The 13,903-nt window shown below is 39.9% G+C and overlaps 1 protein-coding gene and 1 long non-coding RNA gene across 12 annotated transcripts in view; one reads left to right on the top strand and one right to left on the bottom strand.

The window, feature by feature from the left end:
* The window catches only part of EED (embryonic ectoderm development), a 193,406-nt gene that overhangs the window by 59,835 nt on the left and 119,668 nt on the right, over window positions 1–13,903 (top strand). The gene's annotated exons all lie outside the window — the stretch shown is intronic.
* LOC109491936 lies at window positions 1,749–6,189 on the bottom strand. Of its 2 annotated transcripts, none has more exons than XR_002145569.2 (2): window positions 6,109–6,189; window positions 1,749–2,066 (listed from the first exon to the last, which is right to left on the bottom strand). It is a non-coding gene; the product is annotated as an uncharacterized LOC109491936 (long non-coding RNA). The 2 variants fall into 2 exon arrangements; XR_006586254.1 differs by having other exon boundaries at window positions 5,732–6,177.

Below are 13,903 nucleotides of genomic sequence, written 5' to 3'. Positions count from 1 at the left end.
TCCCAAGGAAAAGATTCTATGTGAGTGCAACAGTTAAAACACAAAGTGGAAGGACGCCGGGGTGGCTCAATCGGTTAAGCCTCCAACTTTGGCTCAGGTCATGATCTCATGGTTCGTGGGTTCGAGCCCTATGTCGGGCTCTGTGCTGACAGCTCGGAACCTGGAGCCTGCTTCAGATTCTATGTCTCCGTCTCTATCTGTCCCTCCCCTGCTTATGCTCGCTCTCTCTCTCTCAAAAAAATAAACATTAAAAAAAAAAACCACACCAATAAATAGAAATGCTTCCCTCTAGCATTTCCATATAGGAAAGGGAAACAGGAAAGGTGATCTGGTTCAGCTTTCATTCCTAGCACACTCCGTAACTTCTTGTGAAGTCAATGCTCAGAGCATGATAGGTTCCCCAGTGTGCCCAGGATTCCAACTGATTCATTTAACACAGGTTACTAAAGGTATACTATGTGCCAGACATGGTGCTGGGTGCACGGAACACAATGCTATATCACATAGACAAATATCCTGCTTTAGGGGACCTTATAGGCTAATGGAATCTGACCTAAGCTATTACCTAATTTTCTTTTAAATATATTCTTACCTGGATGTCATCTTGACAAATTTCAAATACATGATTATAGAATCATAATATTTTAGGAGATAAGAAGGAGATATTCATTTAGCCTAGTGTCTTTCTCCCCTTAGCCAATGCTTAAATTTGACAATATCATTGTCAAATGATCATGTGGTCATTTGCCAACAATGGGATTCACTACCTCCAAGGTGATCTATTTCTAAACAGCACAGGAGTTACAATGTTCTTCCCTATATCAAACCAAAATTGGTTTCCCTAAAGTTTGCAGTGCATTCTGGCCTTTGGGCCTACACACTCAAGACAGTCTCTTCTGCTCTGAGTCGGCCTTGGGTATGAAAGTATGGTTACTATGTCCCCGAGGCATTCTCTTCTCCAGACCAAACATCTCCATTTCCCCATAAATACGGTTTCAAACTTCTTCTCTGGTCAGATGGGCAACAGAGCTACTTCTTCGCATTCTGTGAAAGCATGAAAAGCATCTTACATAAACTATTATTCGCCTTGATTCTCCCATGTTAAGCTCAGAGATCATGTGATCATAAAGCAAATTTCTTCCTACCCTGCAATACCGCATCTCATCCATAATTCTGCAGATAGATTTGAAACAAGCAGGCCAACTTTATTATTCACAAACCAGAGCAATACTATTGAGCTGTCAGGATTGTTGTATTAAAAGTGATAATGAATGTTAAATATTTCAACAAATATTGATGTAACACCCATCATGTACTGGACGCTCTGCTAGACTCTGAGTATAATACAGTCCTGAAGATGATAGGGAAGACCTTTACCTTTATGGAGCTTACAGCCTAGAGACTGAATATGAGCAGCTCTCCAAAGGCCATATGGTTTAACCTGAAGCCAAGCTCAAACTCTCCTAGAAGGCGGTTTGAGTTCTCCCTTCCACTGACCTAAGCTAGAAGCTCAAAAATGGTAACACTGTTATGATTATCATCATAATGAACATAGATATAACCACATTAATGCCAATAAAACCTTTGGGTGTTATAATTTCCTTATGAGAATAATGCTTTTAGAAAGAGAGCAAAGACCATTCATTTCTTATGAATAATAACCATTATATCTCAGATTGTCTCATTTTCTCCTCCTAGAAACCACATATTTCCTATAAATCAAGGAGTTTTATAATAAATGATCTGAGTTAGCTTCCACACAGTGACTGTTTATTCAAATCTGGATTACTTGAGCAAACCGAATGAGAGATTCTAGAGTGCAGAACAGCTTCATCAAGGAAGGTGCAGCTGCACTTACAGGTACAAAGCCAGACCCCCTTCCCCCTTCCATCTGTCTGCTGGAGCGATTATCCTGTCGGTAAAGTCGTCTTCAGCCATCTTCTTACCCAGCACGCTATGCATGACAGGGTGTGCTTCCAACATCAAAGAGGCTTTCAGCTTTTCCAAAAGCTGTGTCTTCAGTTCCTTATATTAAATCATAATTTTTTCAGCCTTTGGTCAAGCAGCTGATAGAAATGGAAGAGTTATTTATTGTAAAACATATAGTCGCTGCATACTTAAAACCACTGATCTTCCTGTTTCTCTGTTACCATCAGATAATCCACCGTCTTGGGTGGGGTGAACATGAAACCACCACATAATATCTCACCAGGGGAGGGGAGTGACCACAGGATGTCATCATCTGTGTCAGAAGAGTGGCAAATATTTAGCAAATATCTTACATTTGCGTATCTAAGAAGTGCTCCACGTCAACACCATACTGCTGAAATAAGAGTTAAAATCTTTTTCATTAAGCCTCCTCCATTGACCCTATATGCTGACAAGATTTTTTTTAGTACTATTTATGTTTTGGTGTATTAATCATACTAATATTTATAGTGACTAATACTTGTTATCTACAATTAGCCTAGCATCCTGCTTGGCATGTACTTTATCTCGGTTAATCCTTACAGCAATCTTTTGAGGTAAGAATCTCCTCTTTTTTCATGTGAAAAACTGGTTCAGAGAGGGTAGGTGGCTTGCTCAGGCTAATTTAATTAATAAGTACAAGTGCTAGGCCCAGTAGAGTGCTCATTTCCTTTTACTCCCTTAACCCACCACCCCAAACACACGAATCCCAATCCAGAGTAGAGGGTGCCACGCTCAGAGCGTCCTTCCTTGCCTACTTGTTCACTCCCTCCCATTGTTTGTGTCCTTTTCTATCCCCTGCATAGCATTTCAGTTCCTGCAAGGGAAAGAGAAGTCATTAATCTTTGTGTTCCTCTCCAGAGACCACAGCATAGTAGCTCTCAATAAGTACATTTTAAGTGAAAACACACACAGTGCTATCACTAGAACTCCTGACTCCTACTTCAAAATTACAGAAAGGCTTGGGAATGCAAGCTGGTGCAGCCACTCTGGAAAACAGTATGGAGGTTCCTCAAAAAACTAAAAATAGAACTACCCTAAGACCCAGCAATTGCACTACTAGGCATTTATCCATGGGATATAGGTGTGCTGTTTCGAAGAGACACATGCACCCCCATGTTTATAACAGCACTATCCACAATAGCCAAAGTATGGAAAGAGCCCAAATGTCCATTGACGGGTGAATGGATAAAGAAGATGTGGTAGGGGCGCCTGGGTGGCGCAGTCGGTTAAGCGTCCGACTTCAGCCAGGTCACGATCTCGCGGTCCGGGAGTTCGAGCCCCGCATCCGGCTCTGGGCTGATGGCTCAGAGCCTGGAGCCTGTTTCTGATTCTGTGTCTCCCTCTCTCTCTGCCCCTCCCCCGTTCATGCTCTGTCTCTCTCTGTCCCAAAAAATAAATAGTAAAAAAACGTTGAAAAAAAAAAAAAAGATGTGGTATATATATGTGTGTGTGTGTATATATATATATATATATATATATATATATGTATGTATATGTATATATGTGGTATATATATGTACATATACATGGTATATATATATATGTGTGTATATATATGTGTGTATATATATATATACATATATATATATATATATATATATATATATATATATACACACACACACACAATGGAGTATTACTCGGCAATCAAAAAGAATAAAATCTTGCCATTTGCAACTACATGGATGGAACTGGAGGGTATTATGCTAAGTGAAATTAGTCAGAGAAAGGCAAAAATCATATGACTTCACTCATATGAGGACTTTAAAAGACAAAAGAGATGAACATAAGGGAAGGGAAACAAAAATAATATAAAAACAGGGAGGGGGACAAAGCATAAGAGACTCATAAATATGGAGAACAAACAGAGGGTTATTGGAGGGGTTGTGGGAGGGGGGATGGGCTAAATGGGTAAGGGGCAGTAAGGAATCTAATCCTGAAATCATTGTTGCACTATACTCTAATTAATTTGGGTGTAAAATTAAAATTAAAAAATAAAATTAAAAAATAAATTAAAAAAATAAAATAAGTTTAATTAGTGTAGGTGCTACATTTATTTTAGTTTTAATGTATTATTCAAAGTAATTACATGTCAAATGATATGGAGTTTATATATTAAAATTATTTTTGATATGGGGAAGCTTTATTATTTTAAAATTAAAAACAGATTGATCATTAGATTAAAATATTATGAAACAATTTTTTGAGAAATCTTAAATGTTTTATAATTCCAAAAATCATTTGATAGTCAACAAGTTGCTTATTATTGGATTTACTTCACCTTTTGTAAGTTTGTTGATAATTTGTGTTTAGATGGGAATAATTCTATTATGTCTCAATTTTTCATGCATTTTACTTAATATTTTAAACTACACTGTTGATTTATGGCTCTAGGATGAAACTGACCTAGATTTATGTCACAATGTATTTATAAGAGAGGGAAAATATTTTCATCAATGCAAAGGGTATTGTAGTGGGACTAATAATAATAAAATACCCAGTAAGTAGCATCAAATCAAATCAAATCAAATCAAATCAAATCAAATCAAATTGCTCAGGGTAAAAAAAAAAAATTACAGAAAGGCTTTCATTTTGAAATTAATAATGAATCAAAGCATCTTATTGAGACTGTGTGATAGTAGCCATAGTGACTAAACAATAAAACTGCGTTTTTTATTGCAGCTCCAAACTGCACATCCTTCAGGTGTCTGCAGCCACTTGAGAGGATAAAATCCTCTCATCCTTAGTGTGACCCTCAAAAGTAGTTGAGCAGAGACATGGATGGAAGAATTTGCTGCTCTGCACAAATAAAGAAGTTTCCCCACACTTATGAGAAACTGGTGGGACTCATTGTGCAGAACACATGGGAGGAAAGCTCTCCCCTTTATCCAGGGTTGGCCTCACTTGGAACAGTTGCAGATTGAGAAACAGAGTTCTTGGCATTGATATTTAAGACTCTGACACCTGAAAGTCATCATTCCAGTTGGAATGGAAGCAACATGGAACAAATAGGTGTACAGGGATCAGCAAGCCAGGAAAGAAAGACTGACATGGCAATAACAACTCTCCACATTTATAGAGTGCTTCCTGTGTCCCGGGTGCTTACTTACATTATTTGTGTTAATGCTTACAACGGTCTGAGGGTAGGTTCACTTTAAAGATGTAGAAGTGAAGCTTGGAGGAGTTAAGTAACTTGCTAAGTCCTCTTTGTAGGTAAGTATAGAGCTGAAAGAATTGAACTCAAGTCTCTATGACTCCAAAGTCTAAACTCTCAACCATTCGTGCTAATCATTAACTGCACTTGCCTAACCATTGAATCTGTTCTTGGTGACCAATAATAGAGGCTAAATACTAGACACACTGCATTTTATTTATTGCTTTATTTAAAGCTAAATGTATAGTTCTCATTCTGTAAGATGAATGCTGTCATCCTCAATCTTTTAGCTGTCAACATAATCCCAGGCTACCAACCTTCTCTAAATAAAATACAGGGACATCTGGACTCAGTATCTTCAAACTGACAATTTTACTGAAGAAACTGATGCCCAGAGTGGGCAGACCAGATAAGCACCAGCCGTTACAGACTTGAGTCTGATGAAAAATACTACTTATTTCACTTACATTTGTAGACTGTATTATGGCTACCAGGCAAGTCATATGTATTATTTTATTTGATCCTATGGAAAATTATGAGGAAGGTAAGGTAAGTAATATTATCTCTATTATACAGAAGGTGAGAAGACATGCCCAGAATGATTACCTTACTAAGTTCTGGTCTTGAGACTCCAAATCCCCAAAAAATGAATTAGCTCTTTTAACCCTTCAGTAATATAGATGGAACTGTGCTCAAATATTGACTCTACCACACATCTGAGTTTTCAGTTTTCTCCTCTGTCAACTAGGAGATGAGAATGTCTGCCTCACAAGATTGTGAAACTAGATGAAGTAATGTAGGTAAAGCCATTTCAATAAAGTAGTGAACAGAACAGATGCAGATCCTGTTCTCATGGGCCTTCTAATCTGGAGTTAGGAGGCAGGGAGTGAAAAACAAACATTCAATGATTACACACTTAACGGTCAAGTTACAATGATCATTAGTGTTATAAAGGGGAGAGATAGAACACCATGCAAGTATACCATAGAGTGAGCCAGCCTGCTGTGCGGCTGAGGGAAGATCTCCCTGGGCAGTGACAGTTAAGCTGAGACCTGAAGGATGAGTGGCAGTTAGTGAGGCGGTGGGGGTGGGGGGTGGGTACAAAGGGTGTTCCAGGCATAAGGAGCTGATTACCGATGAAGAAGCTTGGTGACCTTGAGAATCAAAGAAATGACTTCTGTAGCTGGAGTGTAAGGAGCCCCAGGAAGAATGATGCAAAAGGGTGCTGGAGAAATAGGCAAACTCCAGGCCATGTGGAGCCTCGCATGACAAATTAAAATTTTGAACTTTAACCTAAGAGCAATGAGAAATGATCAAAGGGCTTTAGACAAGAGGCAACATTAAATTTGAGCTTTAAAAAGTCCATTTCTGGGGTGCCTGGGTGACTCAGTCAGTTGAGTGTTGGATTCTTAATTTCAGCTAAGGTCATGATCCCAGGGTCGTGGGATCTAGCCTCACATCCAGTTCTGCACTGAGTGTGGGGCCTGCTTAAGATTCTCTCTCTCTCTCTCTCTCTCTCTCTCTCTCTCTCTCTCTCTCTCTCTCTTTCTCTCTCTTTCTCTCTCTCTCACCTTCTGCCCCTCTACTCCACTTGCACTATTTCTCTAAAATTAAAAAAAATTTTTTTTAAGTTCAGTTCCAAACTAGGGGAAGTCGGGATCTTTTTAAAATCTTTCCTTTCTTTTTTTATTTTTCTTCATTAAAAAAATTTTTTTTAATGTTTATTTGTCTTTGAAAGACAGAGACAGACAGAATGTGAGCAGGAGAGCGGCTGAGAGAGAGGGAGACACAGAATCTGAAGTAGGCTCCAGGCTCTGAGCTGTCAGCACAGAACCCAATGTGGGACCCGAACCCATAAACGGTGAGATCATGACCTGAGCCGAAGTTGGAAGCTTAAATGACCGAGCCACTCAGGCACCCCTCCTTTCTTCTTTTAAATAAACACTTCTTTAGTACCCCTTATATTGCAACAGTGATGTGGACTGCATGTTTGAAACACAAAATGAAAAGACTTAGACCTGGGCAAGTACCAGCTCTTCCCTTTACTACTTTCAGGATCTAGGACAAGTCACCTCAAAGACTATCTCTGCTCTTGCCACCTAACATGGTTTCTTCTCTTTCTAAGAAAAGTTAACCTCCAAATCTTAAAAGTGCGTTGAGAAACAGTGTACACATTTCTGGGAAGCTCATTTATTTATTGTTTTTGTTAAACATTTATTAAGCATCAAGCATGTGCCCAGCATCATATTGGGTACAGAGATGGATAAGATAGAGACCCTGCACTTTGAGAACTCAGTTTGGGATAGAGGTAGGCGAGACAAATAAATAAGTAATCATTATGTTGTACACCTGAAACTAGTGTAACGTTGTATGTCAACTACGCTCCAATTTTTTTAAATTTTTATTTCTTATTTTTTTAAGTTTATTTTTTTATTTATTTTGAGAGAGAGAGGAAGATAGAGAACCAGCAGGGGAGGGCCATAGAGAGAGGGAGACAGAATCCCAAGCAGGCTCCACACTGACAGTGTAGAGCCCGATAAGCAGCTCAAAGTCACGAACCATGAGATCATGACCTAAGTTGAAGTCAAGAGTTGGACGCTTAACCAACTGAGCCACCCAGGCTCCCAAATTTTAAAAATTTTAATGAAATAAAGAGAAGTGGAAGAAAATATATACATGCATATGTAAAAAGTAGTGACAATAAAGTAGGATCTACTACAAGAGAATAAGCAAGGAAGGAGTTATTCTCAAGAGCCTAGAGTCAGGGGAAATTTTTAGTAGAGGTGATAAGCACATAGCATGTGCTTAATACATGTGGAGTAGTAATACATGTTGAACGAAAAGTTTGAGCTGAGTCTTTTTTCTCCAGCTTTATTGATGTATAATTGACATATAACATTGTGGGAGCTTAAAATGTACCATGTGTTGATTTGACACACTTATATAGTACAAATAATTACCACCTTAACATTATTAAGCTGAATCTTAAAGGATGAGGGGAAGCCTACTGGGCACAATAAGAGGAGTGAGAAATGAACAAGATCCAAGATACCAAAAAGTGGCTTTTTCAGATTTATCAGCAGTCAACTGGATAGGTTGAAAAGGAGAGATTGTAGGTGAGAAGACCAAGTGAAAACCTGGGGGCAATTAATCCAGGTGAAAGGTGCAGAGGACTTGATGTTCACTCAGCAGTAGTGGTGGCTGTTTTCTTAGCCCTAAGTTTTACTTGGTAGTACAGCATGGCTTGTAAGTGTTGATACATCTCCTGATGAATGGATGTCTGTTCCCCTTCACAAGGGTAGAGACCATGTCACCTATTGAAATCCTTATAGCACCTAATGCTATGCTTTCTACCCCATGTGCACCCATCAAAAGTTGAATTGATGGGGCACCTGAGTGGCTCAGTCAGTTAAACGTTGGACTCTTGATTTTGGCTCAGGTCATGATCTCATGGTTCGTAAGATCAAGCCACGCATCAGGTCCTTTACTGACAGCATGGAGCCTGCTTGGGATTCTCTCTCTCTCCCTCTATCCCTGCCCCTTTCTCCTCTGCCCTCAAAATAAATAAATAAACAACAAAAAAAGTTGGGTTGACAGTTGGATTCACTGAGCTGTGGTGGGAGTGGAGCAGCTGGAACAAGAGAAGTAGGGGAGGACACCCCATCTGCCCCGCACCATAGGCATTCTTCCCTCATGTAAGGCAGCATCTTAAACTCAGCCAAACCTACTTATTGTTTTTCCCCCAAAGCCTGGTATGTCCTTTCTCTTGTTCAGTTGCCTCCATCCACTCTAGCTAGAAACCTCAAGATAATATTGGAAACCAAGAATAAAGCTGGGGCAAAAAAATCACTTTTCAGGCTTTTAAGAACTATACTTTGAGGCATCTGGGTGGCTCAGTTGGTTGGTTGAGCATCCAACTCTTGATTTCAGCCCTGGTTATGATCCCTGGGTTGTGGAATCCAGCCGCGTGTCTGGTTCTGCACTGAGCATGAAGCCTGCTTGGGATTCTTTCTTTCTCTGCCCCTCTTCCCCACTTGTGCACTCTCTCAAAAATAAAAAATAAAAATTTTTTTAAATGAACTATACTTTTTCCTCCAGGATCTTCAAAAGATCCTCTCATTCATACGTAGAAAGAAGTCAGTGATCCTAAGATTCAACAATGCCCCTTCTCTGAATCTCCCCTAAAGACACACTCACACATGTACACAAAGAAGCTCATATAAATGTATTCTCTATAAGAGACAAAAAGTGGAAGTACCCTAAAAGTCAATTGATACAACACATGCTAAATAAACTACGTTCTATTCATGACACAAAATACCATACAACAGCTTAAATGAGCGAAGTAGATCTATAAGCATTAATACAGAAAGCACTCCAAAATTGATTGTTTAAGTGAGAAAGGCAATTTGAAGAATGATAGGTCTTATATTATACCATTGGTGTGAAAAATAACCACGAATGAACCAACAACTTGGAATAGTAATTTATTTTTTATAGCTACATATATATGTACTAAATGCATAAAAAATGGTCTGGGAGAATATGTACAAAACTGGTAACAGTGATTACCTCTGGGAAGGTGGGATGGGAATCAGGACTGGGAATGATGGCCCAAAAATGTTTTCTGTATTTAAATATTTGTCACAAGTGTAATAGCACATTTATGATTTAATGAAAGAATTTTTTAAGGTAAGAAAATCAGTAGGATATGCAGTACTATTTTTAATAGTGAGAAGTTTGGACTACCTAAATATCCAGCAATGGAAATATTATTAAATCAGTCATGGTACAATCCATATGGCAGAATTTAATAAAAATGTTCATTTTTATGTTCACAGATGTAAAGAAGTTAGTGATTTATAGTTCTATGTAAAAGAAACTAGTTACTGGGGCACCTGGGTGTCTCAGTCAGTTAAGGATCTGACTTCTGATCCCAGCTCAGGTCTCGATCTCAGGGTCATGAGTTCAAGCCCCGTGCTGGGTTCCACACGTGTTGGGCGTGAAGCCTAGACAGAAAGAAAAGAAAAAAAGGAGAGGAAGGAAGAAATGGAACTAGATACTAATTATGTTCTGAATTATCCCATTTTTGTTAACAAATGCATACACAAAAAGGTTTGAGATAATTTTTTATAAAACGTTTATAGTAGTTGTGGGTCTGGTTGTGTTTTCTTTTGCTTCTTTATATCCTATTTTTTCTATAAGGAATATACATGTAATAAGAAAAATTCCATTTTAAAAAATGTAAATGAAATGAGGAAAACTGAACTGGATGAAAGGTAAGAGGAGGAAATGCGTAATGGTGGATGGGGATAAGAAAGTAGGGAAAAGATGTTTGAAGATTTTTTAAAAGAGATTTTTATTTTCCAGAGAGTTAAGGGGAAAAATATTTTTGTTCTCAGAGTTTTTCAGTATACTTTCCAAGCCATCAAGTTCCTAAATATAACCAAAGATGATGATTTTACAAGCAAGCCAATATAAACATAGTAGATGTTTGTATTTCTACATTAACAACATGGCATTGGAGCTGCAAAAGTTCTTTCGAATTCCTATATTTTATTTTTCTAAAAAAACAAGTCCCCTTTTAAAATATAACACACCCCCACCCCATTGGGGCTTTAAATTTCAAGAAAAGGCAGAGCAAGATAGCATTTAGAACTGAGGACAAAGACGGGTGGAGGAGCAGGAGGGAGGTGGGAGGTTAAGCATTTGGGCAGGAAGAGGAGGAGGAAGACTTTTGCAGAGCCTTACCTAAAAGTAGTTCTACCCAGACTTTAATGTGTATTTGGATCATCTAGGGATCTGGGGAAAGTGCAGTTCTGGGGTGAGACTCCCAGGTGAGGCCCATGCTACTGGTTCATGGACAGCTTTGAGGCCTGAGAGTCATAGAATTTGCCCTTCCACCCTGGGTGACCTGCACTTCACATTGGAAACCTCTGGCTATGACAGCTTCTTTCTTTCTAACCTAACACTGTTTTTGTCAGTACGCCAAATAACAGAAACCTTTCAGAAAGTCATCTTACCGTCTACAAGGTGCACTTTATGGCCCTGTGCATGGAAGTGAGTAAAATGGGAAACAGAAGGGGGAATGGGCAGGAGCCCCTGATACACAAATGTTATTTGTTATAAAGGGTGTGGTATTATGGAAAAAGCCCTGCACTGGTTGTCAGAAGAAGTGGTTTCATTAACCAGCTGTGTTTCTTTGTGCCAGTCATTTCTCTCCAGTTCTGCATTTCCTTTTCTGTCAAAAGAATTGGTCTACATGGCTTCTAAAATCTTTTGAGCTCTGACACTTGAGGAGTCTATAAAGGAGAGCCCATATCAACAGGAGGGAAGAAAAGAAAGATGTGCCTCCATGCACATCGCTGCCAAGGATCCTGTACATGTGGTATTATAATGGAAGAATTTTCCCCTAGTCTGCCCAGATGCAGAAATGTTGGAGTGAGAGACTGGGAAACTTGCCTAGTATGAAATTCTAGTACCCTGACTTCCTGGTTTTGGCAATTTAGAGTCTTGGGAATCTGTCCCAGGCTCTGTAAAGTAAGACAGACCATGAAAACAGGCCCTCTAAGAACTTCAATGTGGCTCTGGCAGCTTTCAGATTCAAAGGTCCTCAATCCTTGGGGCACCCTCAGGTTTCACCTCATTCCCCAACACTGATCAGCAGCCAAATTCTGAAGCCACTTGAGCCCAAAGGCCCAGCCAAATGGCCCTACTGCCTTCCTGTTTGTGAAAGCCTCCAATTCCCAGCCTGTGGCCAAATCCAATTTTCATAGCAACTCAACCCTTCCCCCAAGATCACCCTCCAGACCCGAGTCTCCCAGATGCTGTGGACTCTATCTGGGCCTGTCGCAGCCAAGCCTAAGGGAATGGAACAGGCCAGATGGTAACACTTCTTTCTCTATATTTAAGATAGTCCTACCCTCAAAGTGGGGATCACCCCGAGCTTGATAAGCACAGGGAGGGAAAGGGGCCTGCTGTGGTGAGATTACCCAGACTCTGGAGAAATCTCCCACGGCTCCACCTCACACCTCAGCAGACCTGCACTTCTCACCTTGTTACTTACTCACAGGCCTATGACTATTCTAGCAAAGTCATCAGTAAACACGCTAGCTTTAGGCAGTTTCCTGTGGCTTCTGGGCAGTCAGCCTCCATCCATGTTTCTGAGACCCCATCCCCCAGCAGACACCCACTCAGGGCATGGCCTCCTGAGGCATCCATTTGGGATGCAGGGACCCTGTGGGCTGCAGAAGGAGTTATTTTTCCCTGTAGCCCCAGCCTAGGCTGAATGATGGGGCTGGCTAGTACAAAGACTGCTTTTTATAATGTTGGTCATTGGTATTTTTGGTGTCTGGAGAGAGCTTCCTTTCCTCCCACAGGTAATTAGTAGCATAGGAGCATTTCCCTTTCCTCAACAGAAAGTCTGTTCCCACCCCTGGGGCCAGGCAGAAGGGACAGCAGGTGTGGCTAAGTACTCCCTGAGGTTAACCTCAAACTTAAACTTAGAGCCATACTTGATTAGAAGCAAAGTGAAATGCAGGGTTAGCTTCCATTGGGACAGGGTCAGCAAGTGGACACAGGTCCCTGGCAAGCCAGGATATTGTTTTCTAGCCTCTCAATCAGGTGAGGGGACAGGAGAAGGGGGTGGGGAACCAATGTGTGTTTGACACGTTTGTGAATTGTTCCTATAACAAAGGCTGTTTAAAAAAAAAACAACAGAGTGGAGCTTTATATATTTGAATGACAAGCACACAGAGGGACCTATTGTCACAAGGAAAAATTGCATGAGTAATTGTGCATGACTTCAGTCTTCCTAGTTGAAATGTTAGGCATGTTAAGGATGATTGTGGACATTCCAGTGTTTTCAGTGTGGGGAAGAGGGAGGAAGGATCTCCTGGGAGGTGAGGAGGCAGGTTGTCTAGCAAGGTAGGGGAAACAGGAACCTAAAAAGCTCTTCCTCCACTTTTCCTTGCTGGTTCCCATTCTTCTTCTACCTAATTAAGGTACCACCTCCTACAGGAAGGCTTTCTGCCCCTACCTCCTACTTTCACCTCCCACTTTTGGTGCTTTGAATAGGTATCTACTGTCCTATCATTATTTATGAGACTATGATACTATTAATAGTTTGTAGAGCAGTGAACATGGACTCCGAGATTGGACTCCACCACTTCCTAAATGTATAACTTTGGCCAAATACTTAATCTTTCTTGTCTCAGTTTCCTCATCTATAAATGGGAGTAATACCTAACTTCTAGGGTTGTTATGAGGATTAAACATGTTAATACATATAAGGCACATAGAACAGTGCCTGACATATACTATGCACTCAATAAATATTAGCAATTATTATTTTTATTTGTAGCCCCAGTGGTTAACACAATTTGTAATATATCATGGAGCAGTGGTTTTTTCAACCTTCACATGCATCATAATTGCTTGAGGAACTTTAAAAATATATGAATGTGGGTTCCATTGGTCTAGGAGTGAACCTGGGAAAAGTTCTCAGGTAGTTTTATCATGCAGCCAAAGTCATAGGAGCTCAATTAATGTTTGTCGAATAGATGAACCAAATGGGATCAGAACAAACCAGCCCAGGTGACTCCGTCCTTAGGAATGTCAAGGCATGATTCTGTCTCCTTCAGAAAGTTTGTTATTCCTGAGGCAGGCTTCCAGAGAATAATATGACAGTGAATGTAATGGAATACATAAAAGTACATAATTCTAGTCATCTCAGCATATCATTCTATTGAAGAAATAGAAAACTAATAAGCTAAGGTT

The sequence above is a fragment of the Felis catus genome, chromosome D1 (genome assembly GCF_018350175.1).
Source record: "Felis catus isolate Fca126 chromosome D1, F.catus_Fca126_mat1.0, whole genome shotgun sequence".
Lineage (NCBI taxonomy): Eukaryota > Metazoa > Chordata > Mammalia > Carnivora > Felidae > Felis > Felis catus.
This window is presented reverse-complemented; position numbering and strand designations above follow the sequence as displayed.